Genomic DNA, 17,115 nt, shown 5'->3' with positions numbered 1-17,115 from the left:
AAGATAAATTCTAATATATGCAAAACAATTCAACATTTAGAAGAAACTAAAACTTATGAAAATAATAATTTATACAAAATATCTCCATATACTAATAAATATAATAAACAAATAGAAAAAATTTCTAGGCTAAAGATAGGAATAAAAAAATACGAAAAATCAAGAAGTCATAATTTAGAATCGATAAAGCATATTTCTTCAATCCTAACAAAAACAACCTGTTAAAATGAATTTCTCGAATTTAGAATATCAAGTTGATTTTGATTACTTAAAAAATATTGAGTATTATAAAGATTATAACCGTAAAAAAAGAGCTTGGCACGAAGAAAATTATTCATACTACTTAAGATTTCTCCATTTAGGCCTTTGGGAAGATTATGTCTTATCAAATAAAATCCATTCTCCTTTTTTTCAATGGTTTGAATTAATTTATGCCCCTAAACATAAAATAAATTACCCATTTAAAAATGATTCTATCACTCCCATTTTAGAGAAAAAATATAAAGATATTATTTCTAATAAAGAAATTATTGCTAATTTTCCACCAAAAGGAGAAATTATTATTAACGATATGTTTATTGCAACTCCTTTAGTTCAAGCCCCAAATCAATTAACTACCGAAAAGGGTCTTCAAAAAATTATTTACCAAAATAATTATGCAAATGAAACCTTATCTAGTATTACCGAGCATCTAGTAAAAATTGAAGAAAAATTTTTTAAAGATAAAAACATTAACAAGCAAGATATGGCAAGCACTAGTAATTTAAGTTTTGTTCCTTGCCAAATCGATGGTAATTTTAATCTAGGAAATACAGATTTAATTAACGAATTAGAAAAAAGACTTTCAAAACTTCATATCTCAAACACTAATAATATTAATACTCTTACGAATGAAGAATCTGAAAATAGTGATATTAATAGTGAAACAAATTTTGAAACTCTTGCTCAACAATTTGATACAAATGATGATATTAATCAACTCACTAATGACTTTTCAAATCTTAATAAAATTCATCAATCAAAGCAAAACACTTTCGGAAAAAATCCAAAACCAACCATAAGAAATTATTGGAATAGACCCTCTCTTCCAGATGTTCAACTTGAAGAACGAAGTTTTCAATTTGACCGTTCTCAATATGATGGTAATTCTGTTTATGAATGGAATATTGATGGCCATTCTGAACATCAAATTATGAATATTGTACAAGAAATGACTATGGCTGCTAATGCTTATAAAGCTCATAATAATACTCAACTCCAAATTGTTAATATTATTACTTCTGGTTTTACTGGCAGTCTTAAAGGCTGGTAGGATTTCTATATTTCACAAGAAGAAAAAGATTATATTTTATCTGCTAAGAAAACTATTATAAAACAAGAAAATAATCAACAAATACAAACGTTTGAAGATGATATGGTTAACACTTTAATTTTTGCTATTATCAAAAACTTTGTAGGGGATCCTACTACTTTTCAAGAAAAAACTTCAGAAATTTTAATGAATTTACATTGCAGAAAACTTACTGATTTTAGATGGTATAAAGATAATTATCTTGTTAAAGTTTTTTCAAGACCCGATTGTAAAGAGTCTTATTGGAAAGAACGTTTTATTGCTGGCCTTCCAAAACTCTTTGCGGAAAGAGTTCGACAAAAATTAAGAGAAAATTTTAATAATACCATTCCTTATCAAAATCTAACTTATGGAGATTTAATAAACTATATTAATAAAGAGGGATTAGCAGTTTGTGCTGATCTTAGGTTTAAAGAAAAACTCAAAAAAGATAGAATTAACAGTAAAAATGAATTGGGAAATTTTTGCCAACAATATGGTTATCAGCCCTTGAATGGTCTGTCTACTTCAAAATCTAAAGTTTTTAAGAAAAGATCTTCAAAATATTTCAGGAAAAAGAAATATAATCTTCCAGAAAATTATAAAAAGGGTAAAGATTACGCTTCGAAAGCCAAAAAACCCTATAGACAAAATTATAAAAAATCAAAAGATATTATTATTTGTCATAAATGTGGGCGTAATGGTCATACATCAAATAATTGTTATGCTAAGACAAAAATAAATGAGTTAAATGTCTCTGAAGACTTGAAAGAACAAATAAGAAAAATTATTTTAAATACTGATTCAGATTCCGATGAAAGTATTTCTGACTTTCAAACAAATGATTTAAATATTCTCGAAAATACTACTTCAAGTTCTGAAGATTCTGATATTTGCGAATGTATTGGTAAATGTCATTGTAACAATTTAATCAATGTAATCACTAGTGGCTCCATTAATGTTCTTTCGCAAGATGATAAAGATCTTTTAAACTCTCTTGATTCTATAAAAGATAAAAATATCCAAGAATTGCTAATAAAACAGATGCTTAATAAAACTAATAACATAACTCCTGCTAATAATGAAAATTTTAATTTAAAAAGTATATACGAAAGATTTACTGAAGCAAAGCCAATTTCTATGCAAGAACTTCAAGAAGAATTAAAAATAGTAAAACGAGAAATAAAAGAAATAAAAAATAAAATTTTAATTTTAGAAAAAGAAAAACCTTCTACTTTTAAAAACAAAAATATAGAAATTAATAATGAAGAAGAAAATAAAATTGAAAATGTAACTATTGGTAAACTTATAAATAATCAAGTTTCTCAAAAATGGAACACTAAAATTACTTTAGTTAAGGATAATTTTAAAATTAATCTAACTGCTTTAATTGATAGTGGTGCTGATATGAATTGTATTCAAGAAGGAATTTTTCCTACACAATTTTATGAAAAAACTACATCTAGACTTACTGGTGCCGGAGGTACAAAATTAATTGTAAATTATAAAGTTTCTGATGTTCATATTTGTAATGACCAAGATTACTGTTATAAAACTCACCTAATTTTAGTAAAAGATCTCTCTTCTCCTTTAATTCTAGGAACACCTTTCATTACAAAACTATATCCTTTTATGGTTCATGATGATGGTATAAGAACCAACGTTTTTGGAAAAGAAATTATATTTAAATTTTGTGAACCTCCTCTATATTCAACAATTAATGTCCTTAATTATAAAACGCAACAAGCCAAATATCTTATTAACGAAATAAATAATGTTCGAATAACTAATCAATTAAGTGATAATAATATTCAAAATAAAATAACCGGATTAAAATTAAAATTTGAAAAAAATGTTTGTTCTAATATTCCTAATGCCTTTTGGAATAGAAAGCAACATGTTGTAAAACTACCATATATAAAATTTTTTAATGAAAAGGATATTCCTTCAAAATCTAGAGCCATTCACATGAATAATGAATTAGAAAGTCATTGTAAAAATGAAATTCAAGATTTAATAAATAAAAAACTCATAAGACCTTCTAAGTCACCATGGTCTTGTTCAGCATTTTATGTTATGAATGCTGCAGAATTAGAAAGAGGATCACCAAGATTAGTTATCAATTATAAACCTTTAAACAAAGTTTTAGAATGGATTCGTTATCCTATTCCTAATAAACGAAATTTGCTAAAAAAGCTTTATGATTCAAAAATATTTTCAAAGTTTGATATGAAATCAGGATTTTGGCAAATACAACTTCATGAGGAAGATAAATACAAAACTGGTTTTAATGTTCCCTTTGGGCATTTTGAATGGAATGTAATGCCTTTTGGATTAAAAAATGCTCCTTATGAATTCCAAAATATTATGAATGATATCATAACTCCTATAAGTAGTTTTGCTATTGCTTATATCGACGATGTCCTAATTTTTTCAAAATCAATTGATCAACATTTTAAACATTTAAATCAATTTCATGATTTAATTTATCAAAATGGTTTAGCTGTCTCTGCAACAAAAATGCATTTATTTAAAAATGAAATTCGTTTTTTAGGACATGATATTGTCAAAAACACTATTAGACCTATAACAAGAAGCTTGCAATTTTCTACTAAATTTCCTGATGAAATTAAAGATAAAAAACAACTTCAAAGATTTTTAGGATGCTTAAATTACATCCATGATTTTTTCAAAGATTTAGGGATCATATGTAAACCGCTTTATAATCGATTAAAAGACAATCCTGAACCATGGACTCAAAAACATACAGATATAATTAAATATATAAAACAAAAGGTCCCTACTTTGCCATGTTTAAATTTACCTCATCCCGATGCCGAAATCATAGTTGAAACCGATGCTAGTGATATTGGATTCGGAGGAATTTTAAAACAAAAATTTGTTAACTCAACTGAAGAGCAATTGGTTCGATATTACTCTGGTGCATGGAATGATACACAGAAAAATTATTCAACTGTCAAAAAGGAAATTTTAAGCATTGTTTTATGTATTAAGAAATTTGAAGATGATTTATTTATGAAAACTTTTTTATTAAGAATAGATTGTCAATCTGCAAAAAGTATTTTGGAAAAAGATGTAAAAAATATTATTTCCAAGCAAATTTTTGCTCGTTGGCAAGCCCTCTTAGGTAACTTTGATTTCGAAATAGAATTTATAAAAGGAGAAAATAACTCACTTCCTGACTTTCTTTCTCGAGAATTTTTGCAGGGAAAATGAGTTCATCGTCCTCTTCCAAACATGATGACAAGAAGCCAGTCTATCAAAATCTTGTTCCAGCCTCTCAAAAGCTAGTTCCATTTCAAAATCAAAATCGTTTTTCTCCTTTAACACCTACTTCTAAGAATTCACAACTTTATTCTAATATCCTTCAGTCAAAACTTGTTACTCCAAAAGTTGCTTCAACTGACACAATAAGCCCTTTTGCAAAACCTATCACTCCTCAAACTCAAAAATCTGTTACTCCTAGCCCTTCTACAAAAACTCCTTATGTTCTTAATCCAAATTTCTTAAGAGTTCAAATTCTTGAAGATTTTCAAATCCATAAGTTACACCAAGGTTTTCATATTCTCACCAATCATCTCTTTGGACAAGGAAAAACCTTTTATGTTGATTCATATAAAACCCGAGAATATTATCAAGCTATTCTGCAAGAATCTGGTTCAGTCAATTTTGTTCATCGTTCTAATTCTAAAGAGGGAAACATTGATTTTAGCAAAGCTCATATTATCAAAATCATTTCTCCAGAAAGTTGGGTTCCAAACCTTCACTCTGAAAAACCTCTTATAAGTTATCCTGCTTATCCCAAATTTTCTTACTATGATTATCAAGACGCCTGGACTAAGGCATTCTTTATTCGGAATTATTCACATTCATGGTTTATCTTCTTTGATTTGAACTTCAATTGTGAATATCCAAGATGGTTTATCAATTGGTACAAATATATGGGTATTCTTCCAAATTGTTTACCAAAAGAAATTTACGATGGATATCTCAAATTTAAAGAATTGTTTATTCAACAAATTCCAGAATTTGAATACATGTTACAATTCACTATGATATTTAAAGTTCCATGGATAATGTCTTGGACTTTTCATTATCAAGAAGCAAAGGACTCCTCTCCTCCCTGGCTTAATCGCCAATTTCGCTCAAAATGGTGGGATAAAATGAAGATTTCTCAAGCTAGTGAACAAGCAGTAATTAAACATTATCAAGAAATATATATTCAAAAACCAGAAGTCGAAGCCACTTTTATCAACAGTCTTCCCAAAATTGATGTGGATCTAATTGCAAGAATTAAAGATGCTGCTACCTCTTCTCCTCAAGAACTTCAAAAATTACTTCAAGAAATTCGCCAAACTCCATCAGTTTCTGACGATTCTCCAAAATCTATAAAGAATGATTTATTTGAAGACGCTCAAGACCCTTTTGATGATCCTTATGAAGAATAAGAAATCATTATCTTGATGTAATACTTTAAATGTAAGATATTTCGTTTTTTCTATTATCAAAATTTCGTTTTTCAAGTACGAATACATGTATACTATGTAGGTATTCATGTATTTATGTATAAACAATTTTTATCAAAATTATTATCAAATCTATAATCAACGATGATATGAAGACAAAAAACTTTAGAAGATGCTCTATAATGGCTTGCTTTATCAAAAGAGGATGGTTATTGATTACAAACGACAATTGTTTCAAAAGATGAATGACAACCACTTTCAAGGACAACCACTTGCAAATAATTATTGATTGGCCATGTATTCTTACGGCAAAATTTATCACAAGATGATTTCAAGACTTTGAAGACTCCAAGATGATTATAAATAGAGGCTATCCTTTAGTTGAAGACACAAGAAAAAATTCATTCTCTAAAAAATGTTCATCCAATGTCTAAAAAATCTCCAAGAGTCTCTCTTTCTACTAGTAGATGTTCAAAGTCTTTAGATTTTCAAATAATTCTTTCTCCAGAAGTATGTACTGATTGTAATTTTAGAATCGATAGGAATAAAAAAATACGAAAAATCAAGAAGTCATAATTTAGAATCGATAAAGCATATTTCTTCAATCCTAACAAAAACAACCTGTTAAAATGAATTTCTCGAATTTAGAATATCAAGTTGATTTTGATTACTTAAAAAATATTGAGTATTATAAAGATTATAACCGTAAAAAAAGAGCTTGGCACGAAGAAAATTATTCATACTACTTAAGATTTCTCCATTTAGGCCTTTGGGAAGATTATGTCTTATCAAATAAAATCCATTCTCCTTTTTTTCAATGGTTTGAATTAATTTATGCCCCTAAACATAAAATAAATTACCCATTTAAAAATGATTCTATCACTCCCATTTTAGAGAAAAAATATAAAGATATTATTTCTAATAAAGAAATTATTGCTAATTTTCCACCAAAAGGAGAAATTATTATTAACGATATGTTTATTGCAACTCCTTTAGTTCAAGCCCCAAATCAATTAACTACCGAAAAGGGTCTTCAAAAAATTATTTACCAAAATAATTATGCAAATGAAACCTTATCTAGTATTACCGAGCATCTAGTAAAAATTGAAGAAAATTTTTTTAAAGATAAAAACATTAACAAGCAAGATATGGCAAGCACTAGTAATTTAAGTTTTGTTCCTTGCCAAATCGATGGTAATTTTAATCTAGGAAATACAGATTTAATTAACGAATTAGAAAAAAGACTTTCAAAACTTCATATCTCAAACACTAATAATATTAATACTCTTACGAATGAAGAATCTGAAAATAGTGATATTAATAGTGAAACAAATTTTGAAACTCTTGCTCAACAATTTGATACAAATGATGATATTAATCAACTCACTAATGACTTTTCAAATCTTAATAAAATTCATCAATCAAAGCAAAGCACTTTCGGAAAAAATCCAAAATCAACCATAAGAAATTATTGGAATAGACCCTCTCTTCCAGATGTTCAACTTGAAGAACGAAGTTTTCAATTTGACCGTTCTCAATATGATGGTAATTCTGTTTATGAATGGAATATTGATGGCCATTCTGAACATCAAATTATGAATATTGTACAAGAAATGACTATGGCTGCTAATGCTTATAAAGCTCATAATAATACTCAACTCCAAATTGTTAATATTATTACTTCTGGTTTTACTGGCAGTCTTAAAGGCTGGTGGGATTTCTATATTTCACAAGAAGAAAAAGATTATATTTTATCTGCTAAGAAAACTATTATAAAACAAGAAAATAATCAACAAATACAAACAGATACGTTATCTAAAAACAAAACTAGTCATTTTCTAGTTATATAGTCATTTTCTAGTTAATGAGAACAAAATGTCTCCAATAAAACTTGAACCCTCAATCTCTAGAAGGGAGGACAACACTCGGTACTACTGGGCTAGAAGTCCTTTGGTATCTCATTTTTATTGTTATATATTTATATGGGAAAATAACATAAATATCTTATGAACTTTAACTTTCAGAGGGAAGAAAGTGCCTGACAACTTGTTAATTTAGTCTCTTAGATTTGTTATATCCGGTTAGTGTGTCACATCCACATTAGTTAACACATCAGACATGACATGGCAACCACGCAATTGTTATTGGTTACCCAAATGACATCGTTTTGTGTACGAATCGTAGGGTCAAAGTTAGAACTATTCATTGCCGCCTCCGTATAAAACTACAAGCATGTGCCCTAAAAAAATAAGTCCAAACTTTCGTACCCTTTCTGCATCTCTCCCTAATAGTCGGTCGTTTAGTAACCGATGTCACTTAGAGGAGAGCGGGTCTAACGGATTCAAAGAAGAAGACATGGCCATCAGCCTCCTCCAAACACAGTTGGAGGTGTCATTGATCAAGGAGGAGCTTGTTAATGACATGCACGAGCTAAACAAAAAGGGTTAGAAGAGATATGGACGCCCTTAACAATGAAATTGATGATGCTAGGGTAGGGCAAATGGATGTCTCAAATATGCTTTATGATCTCAAAAATCATTTCTTTTCACTTCAAGCAACATATGTCAAGTTGATCGTCCACAACAAGAAGTTCAAGAAAGTCAAATGTGTTTTGGGATTTGTCGTTGTCGTTGGGGTGGGGGTTTTAACCTACAAGTTCTTCTACCCAGTGAAGAACTTTAGGTTACATTTCTTTCTTGGGCTTGTCATTTTGGTGTTGTGAAGGTTGCTTATTTTTGTTCTTATTTTGTGGTTCTGTTTGTGGTGGTAATCACTTCTATTAAGATATAGGAACAATTAATTTTATATATCCTATAATATATGTAAGTTGCTATTAGGATGTAGAAACAAACCCTATGAAATGAAATTGTTATGTTTAAGTAATACCATTCATGCTATAACTTTGTATGTGCATGATATCTCAATACAAACACCCCCAAATATTTGGGACTTCTTCCTGGGACCATAGGCCAAAGTCAAATTGTTTTTAACTTAAAAAAGACTCATTATGTACATATTGGCATTATTGTTTTTAACTTAAAAATATTGTTTTTAACTTAAAAAAGTTAAAAACAATAATGCCAATATGTACATAATGCCTAAAATACCCCTACATGGTAAAAATGACTCAAGTGCCTAATAACCCATACATCTAAAAAGTTATAAGTGACTAAAATGCCCTTAACTCCTATTAGAATCAGTGCCTAAAATGGTCCAAGGTCTTATAAGTTCATAATAACTAAAACACCCTTAAAAACTTAACTGCCCAAAATAACTAAAACACCCCTAAAGATTTAACTACCCAAAATGACTAAAACTCCCCTACAAACTAAACTAAATAAAAGACCCCTAAAAGGTAAACCAACTAAAATTACTAATATACCCTAAAGGTTAAATTGACTAAAATGACTACAATACCCCTAAAGTCTAAAATGACTAAAATACCATAAACTGACTAAATATTTATTGAAAAACAATCAATAAATAAACAAATACAATAAAAATCTAACTAAAAAACTATTAGAATCGAAATCAAATAAAAGTATGTCAATATTTGTTGGGCGTATAGTAGGGTTATTGTGAAGAACTAGATTATCAATGGATTGTACGAGTTCACTTTCCGAACAGATATTTCTAATCTATGTCCAGGTTACATGAAATCCACTCTAGGATAATTCAAATGGACACTCACGAATCTGGGCACAAAAACTTAAGCCAAATTGTTGGAGAATTCTGAGATTTTTTTATAGAAGAATGAAAGCTTCGTAGGGTATATCGAAAACTCAATTGAGGCGTCGTATTTATACTTGATAGATTATGGTTTTCGTCTTTTAAATAAGTTAAGACAATCATAGATTTAATGACATAATTAATGGTTTCTAAAACTGACGAGATTTGTCAGTCTTACCATAACCACCCATTATAATTTAGATTTTCCATAATGAAATTGTGTAAGTGGGGCCACCGCTAGGAGCATTGCCCCTAAGACCCTGACATTCTGTCGTACCGATTTATAATTCGATCTGATATATGCATGTACTCTGCATTCACCAAACATATGTATATAGTACTTATTACCGCTAGGGGCGCTGCCCCTAAGATCCTGTCATTCTATCGTACCGACTTATAATTCGATCTTATATGTGCATGCACTCCGCATTCACCAAACATATAATACATAGTACAAATAATAATTCTCTTAGCTCAAATGTTAATTCCAATTAAATAAAATGTCTTGTGACACTAAAATCATCAACAATCTTCCCCCATTTAGTGTAACCTATGAACTAACATAAAATTATCTAAACAAGCCGAACCAGTACATAAATGAAAATGTCAAAACGATTGAATTCCCATCTTAGTATCAAACTATTAAAATACTCAAGAATGAGAGTATTTTAAGAATTGAACCCTTCAACCCAATTGAATACTTGAAAGTAAAATACATACCAGTTTATTGAAATTTATAGCAACATACAAGTTGATAATGTTATAAAGTCGTATGTCCTAATCCTCTAATGACTGTATCAAGGCCAAGTCTCAAACCTAATGAGTACCATTGTTATTTTTTTCTTTACATGGTCTAAATATTCCTTATCTAAATGACAATACCATGTGTTATTGGTTATACTCTATGAATCTGTGTTAATTATTAATTAATTTTTTTACTTAATCAATAAAGATTTCATTTATAGATATTTAATTGTTAAACCGATATTACGACGTGCTATATCCCTTATTATTATATATAATATTAATAACCATAAGGCTTATAAACAATAACATTTATAAGCCGGCTAAACTTCTTCGGCGTTGGCTCAAAATTGGAGTTAGTCATATTTGCTCCCCCTATCATCGTTATTACTTCCGATCATATGCATACAGAGAGACGTTCTCCAACCATCTGTCTTCTTCTAGGTTTTTTACGATTAATTTTTCGCTCTTTTGTTTTCTCTTTTTTTTCTTCATTCAAAATCACAGAGACCCTAATCTCTCATCGGTGTTGATTCGTTTGCTGATGATCTCCCCCATTTGTGATATTTGTGTAGAGGTTTGGTGAAAATTTTGCTTCACATTAGGACTTACTGAAATTCTTTATTTATTGCAGGGGTGTCTATAACACCCATTTCCATGTATTTTCATTTTCAACCTTTAAATGTCATATTTTTTGCAAAATAAGCAATTACATTTGATGAGCCTTTGTCAAAAGGTCACCTTTGATGGAACGAACTTTAGCGAATGGATAAGATACATTCGCACGATTGCTCGCTATGAGGATAAGGAGTATGTCCTCGATGAGAAGCTCGAGAAAATCAACCCCGAAATCGCTACTCCCGCCGAAATCACCGCTTTCGAAACTCACGAGCGTGATGCAACGAAAGTGCATTGCATCATGATCGTGACTATGAACTCCGAATTCCAAAAGTCCTACGAGGACATGTATCCGTACGAAATGCATCAAGACTTATTGGAGCGATACCATCAAAACGCGAGACAAGAGCGTTATGAGATTTTCACGAACATGATTTCCGCTAAGATGGGTCATGGAGAATCTCTTACCGTGCACTTGCAAAAGATGCAAAGGTATGTCGACCGCCTTCGCAAGTTAAATGTTGACTTTGGGGAAGACTTGGCGATCGACATGGTGCTTCACTCTTTGCCTCCGAGCTACAATCAATTTAGGATGACCTATCACATGAACAAAGAAGAGGTCACCCTAAGCAAACTCCAAGGTCTCTTGAGGGTCGCTGAGAGCAACTTCAAGGACAAGTCTGTTGCACCAACTCCCAATCCGCCCGCTGCTCCTGTCTTGGCAATTGGACAAGGCAAAGGAAAGAAGAGGAAGGCTTCTTCAAAGAACCATCGCAAGGTGAAAGCCCGAGATGGTGCCTCTTCTAGTGGGACCAAAGTTGATCCCGCTAAGCCCTGCTCTAATCCGAAGGAGGCAGAGTGCCACCACTGCCACAAGATAGGACATTGGAAGAGAAGCTGCCTGGAGTACCTGCAAGCCATCAAGGAAGGAAAGATCAAGCCATCTTTCGCAGGTATATATACAATTAAATCTAATGATTCCCACAATACTTCTTGGGTTCTTGATACCGGTTGTGGTTATCACATTTGTTCTAATGTGCAGGGACTAAGAAGAAGTAGAGACGTGGAGCATGGAAGAATAAATCTAATCATGGGGAACAGAAGATCGTCGCATGTGACCAAGATTGGAGTGTATTCTTTAGTGCTTAGGAATAGTTTATCTTTAGATTTGAACAATTGTTGCTATTCGCCAGAAATGGCTAGAAACATCATTTCTTTTCATGGTTTGTTTAGATAAGGTTTTAGATTTTCTTTTAATAATGAGAATGGTTTTATTTTAGCTTATCTAAATGGTGTCTTTTACTTTGAAGCTATACCATGTAATGGAATTTATGAAACTGTTATGATTGCTGATAACTTAGGAAATGATGTTTTGTACTTGGATTCTTCCAATAGTATGGATAAGGCATCCTTATGGCATTATCGTCTTGGACATGTTAACAAGAAACGCATATCCCAACTCCAAAAGGATGGAGTGTTGGAGTCATTCGACCTTAGGGAAGATGACACATGCGAGTCTTGTTTACTTGGAAAGATGACTAAGTCACCCTTCGCTGGTACGTGCGAAAGGGGTGAGGGTCTATTGCACCTCATACATACCGATGTGTGTGGACCGTTTAGATCTACCATGAAGGATGGTAACCGCTTCTACGTGAATTTTACCGATGACTATAGTAGATATGGGTATATCTACTTAATCAAGCAAAAGTCAGAAACTTTTGAAAAGTTTAAAGAGTTCAAGAATGAAGTGGAGAATCAATTGGGCAGGAAGATCAAGTTGCTTCGATCCGATCGAGGAGGAGAGTACCTAAGTCTTGAATTCCACGATTATCTCAAGGAGTGTGGAATAGTTTCACAATTGACGCCACCTAGGACACCACAATTGAATGGTGTGGCAGAAAGGCGTAATCGAACCTTGTTGGACATGGTTCGCTCTATGATGAGTCGTGCTTCGCTATCTATCTCTTTTTGGGGGTATACCTTAGAGACTACCGCCCATATCCTTAACCGAGTCCCTACTAAGAAGGTTGCCAAAACACCTCACGAGATGTGGACGGGGAAAGCTCCTTCGTTAGCACATATCAAGGTTTGGGGTTGCGAGGCTTTCGTAAGACGAGATACTCACGACAAGCTCGAACCTCGTAGTGAGCGATGTATTTTCATCGGCTACCCGCAGAAATCCTTTGGATATCTCTTCTATAAACCGAAGGACAATGTTGTCTTTATTGCGAGGAGAGGAGTTTTCCGAGAGCGAGAACTCATAGGCCAAGGAGACAGTGAGAGGAAAATCGATCTTGAAGAGATTCAAGAGTCGATAGATGAAGGAACCTCAACCGCTGGCACTCAACCCGAGGAGGAAACTCCGATTGAACCGATTGACATATCATTACCTCTTAGACGTTCCGAGAGAGTTAGGTTTCAACCCTAGTTGTATGGTTTTCATATTACTACCGAAGGGGACACGTATATTAGTGATAGTACACTTATAAACCTTGATGAACCTAATAGCTATAAGGAAGCCATGGTAGGCCCGGAGTCTATGAAATGGAAAGAGGCAATGGATAGCGAGATCCAATCCATGTATGATAACCAAGTTTGGAATTTGGTTGATAATGTGACTAGACGTAAGACCGTTGGGTGCAAATGGATCTTCAAGAAGAAGACCGAAGTGGATGGAAAAGTACACACGTTTAAAGCGTGACTAGTTGCGAAGGGCTTTACTCAAACTCCCGGAGTTGACTATGAAGAGACCTTCTCACCAGTTGCAAAGATAAAATCTATTAGAGTGATGCTAGCTATTGCCGCATTTTATGATTATGATATTTGGAAAATGGATGTCAAGACCGCTTTCCTTAACGGAAAGTTGGCTGAGGATGTTTACATGGCTCAGCCAGAGGGGTTTGTGGATCCGAAGCATCCGAATAGAGTGTGTAAGCTTGAGAAGTCCATTTATGGACTAAAGCAAGCGTCTCGCAGATGGAATCTTTGCTTCGATGAGAAAGTCAAAGAGTTTGGATTTGTACGAAGCGAAGATGAATCGTGTGTATATGTCAAAGCTAGTAGGAGTATAATAAGCTTCCTCGTTCTATATGTCGATGACATATTACTCATAGGAAACGACATCCCGACTCTGCAGGAAGTTAAGTCCTGGCTCGGGAAGTGTTTCTCTATGAAGGACCTCGGAGAGGCTTCCTATATTTTGGGAATAAGGATAGTAAGAGAAAGAAGTAAGAGACTAATAGGACTTAGTCAGAACACTTACTTAGAGAAGGTACTAAAACGTTTTAGTATGGAAAACTCGAAGAAGGGAGAATTACCGATACAAAGCAATGCCAAGTTGAGTAAAACTCAAAGTCCGAGTACCGAAGCCGAGATAGCTGAAATGATCCGAGTTCCATACGCTTCTGCAGTTGGCTCAATCATGTATGCTATGACTTGTACTCGCCCTGATGTAGCCTTTGCTTTGAGCATAGTTAGTAGATATCAAGGGAATCCAGGCAGAGCCCATTGGGTTGCGGTGAAGAATATCCTTAAGTACCTTCGGAGGACGAAGGAATGGTTCTTAGTCCTTGGAGGGAGTGATGACTTGAAGGTGCGAGGGTATAGTGATGCCAGTTTTCAGACCGATAGGGAAAACTACCGTTCGTAGTCGGGCTGGGTCTTTACCCTGAATGGAGGAGCAGTAACTTGGAAGAGTTCCAAGCAGGAAACCGTAGCTGATTCAACGTGCGAATCAGAGTACATCGCAGCGAGCGAAGCGTCGAAGGAGGCAATATGACTAAAGAACTTCATTGGAGATCTTGGAGTTGTACCTGCCATAAAGGAGCCCATGGAGATTTTCTGTGATAATGAGGGAGCGGTTGCCTTGACCAAGGAACCGAGAGATCATGGTAGATCACATCATATCGACAGAAAATATCACTTTATTAGACATCGTGTAGAAGAAGGACAACTCGTAGTGAAGAGAATATCATCGGAAGATAACCCAGCAGATCTGCTTATGAAGGGACTGAGTAGGGTTAAGCATTTGCAGCATGCTAGGAGTATTGGGTTGAAAGATGATATTAGCATAGATTAGATAGTATTAGAAACATGTAATAGATAAATGTAATTAACATTTGATTATTAAATAAAGGAGTTTTATTTATAAGTAATGTTACTATCTTATGTTAATTGTTTAACTATTGTTTCACTTTGCATGTTTTGACTTCCAGAATAATTGAGTTTATTAAGAATAATCGAATTGTTCAAATAGTCCACAATCATTCATATGTTGGAAGTAGATTGCTGCAATGTTCATGAGTGCTTATGAACTAGGTTTGAGCATTGGAACAAACCCGCGCTTGCTGGAATCACTTTATGGAATGTGATAATAAATGGGTGATCGTAAGACGATAATATCATATAGTCTTAAAACCTAGATATATGGTTTGTTATTGGTTAATTGATTGTAGATTGATAATGCGAAAACGCATTGGTAACTCGATGTTATAAAACGCATTGTTGTGTGTAGTTGGTTAATGAATAAGTAAATGCATATAAGTCGAAGTTTATCTGTAACTTTTATCCTAAGAAGGAAAAAAGTGATATCTCGGCCGCTCGATGATTTGATTTGACTTATGTGCCGGGCCTGGTCAGAACTGAATTGATGTGTTCGATTAAGTTCTATGTCAAATAAATCGGAGATCGAGAAACCAAATGCTAGACTAACTATTCCATAGTATTGTCAGCATGATATCTAACAGAGGACTGTACGATCCCTTATCTAAGGGACAAGATTGATTAGATCAGAGTTTGACAGCGTCTTTGAGAGCTACGATTGCAAATCGGAATGTACCTGCGCATATAGTTACTAGACTTATCCAAATGGGAGACTGTTGGAATAGTGTCTAAGGCTGCAACTATATTAGGCAAGTATTTGATCCGATTGTGCATGGTCCTTTTGGGTTGCCTTCACCATAGCAACTTGATAGGATGATTTATTAAGAGAGAGTAAATATTATTAGTATATTATGAGAATAATATAAAGAATAATATATAGTTATTTGATTAATATAAGTCATAGATTAATTAGTATTAATTTGGTGACTTAAGGAGATTAATTAAATAAGAGGGTATAAACTGTCAATTGCTTGATAGTTAAACTTCAGACTGTAAATCCTTGATTGGATAAAGGATTGGACGAATTCTAGGCTAGGATAAGTCCGAAATTCGTCCAAGGCATTATCTTGGAAGGATTTGGATTGCTTTGAGTAATAGTTATCCAACTAGGGTTTAAGCTGTAATTCTTAAGGAGTCTACAATTATAAATAGACCCAATGGGATAGAGAATTCGACACATCATCCAAAGTAAAGATACTCTGGCCGAATTCCTCCCCTCTCCTCTCTCCCAAATCATCCTCCTTGCTATTTGGTGTTTTTAAGCCATTAGAGGAGTGACAATTGTGACTCTAGAAGCTCCAAGACAACAAGATCAACAAGGAATTCAAAGGTATGATTCTAGATCTGGTTCAATATTGTTATTACACCTAATCAGTCATTAGAAGTCTTGGATTCAAAGCATGTTTGATTAGAAAGCCTAGATCCAAGCATTAGGGTTTTGCATGCGCACATAGGAAAGTTCTTATGGCTAAAACCCATCAAAAAAGTCTTTTATGATAAATTCACTTATTACGCTTCCTGGTGCTGTGCCGGTTCCGTCGCGAAATTTCGACGGGTTATAAATTCTTCGTTATAAATCGGATTTCGGCATTCTTTATATCCCCAAAATCCTTGTTTCGACCACTACAACTTTATGTAAAGATATCGGACTTATCTCACACTTTAATTTTGATGCTTGTTTTTATTCTTTATTAATTATATCTTTATAATTAAGTAATAAGCACACAAATACGCATAATTCACATAGAATTCAAATATTTCATCTTTATTACTTCGAAAAGAGTTAAAATAGTTGACCTAGACTATTACATCGCCCAAAAATGCTTAGCCCTAAAATACGGGCGTTACACTGTGTTGACCTTTGAATTTTTACCAAGTGTCCCTTTAGGTAAATTATGAGGGTTGTGGGTCTTGGTAAGGGAAAAATGGTCTTTTACCTAAAATATGAATTAGGCTTGGCTTGAGACTAGTTGATTATGGAAAATTACCTTAATTGTTAATTAGGGTTATTTGGTGTAATTGATAGGTGGAGTCTAGTTCCGACAG

This window comes from Lactuca saligna, chromosome 8, assembly GCF_052625555.1.
Source record: "Lactuca saligna cultivar CGN05327 chromosome 8, ASM5262555v1, whole genome shotgun sequence".
Taxonomy (NCBI): Eukaryota; Viridiplantae; Streptophyta; class Magnoliopsida; order Asterales; family Asteraceae; genus Lactuca; species Lactuca saligna.
The sequence above is the reverse complement of the archived record's forward strand: the minus strand, read 5'-3'. Positions refer to the sequence as shown.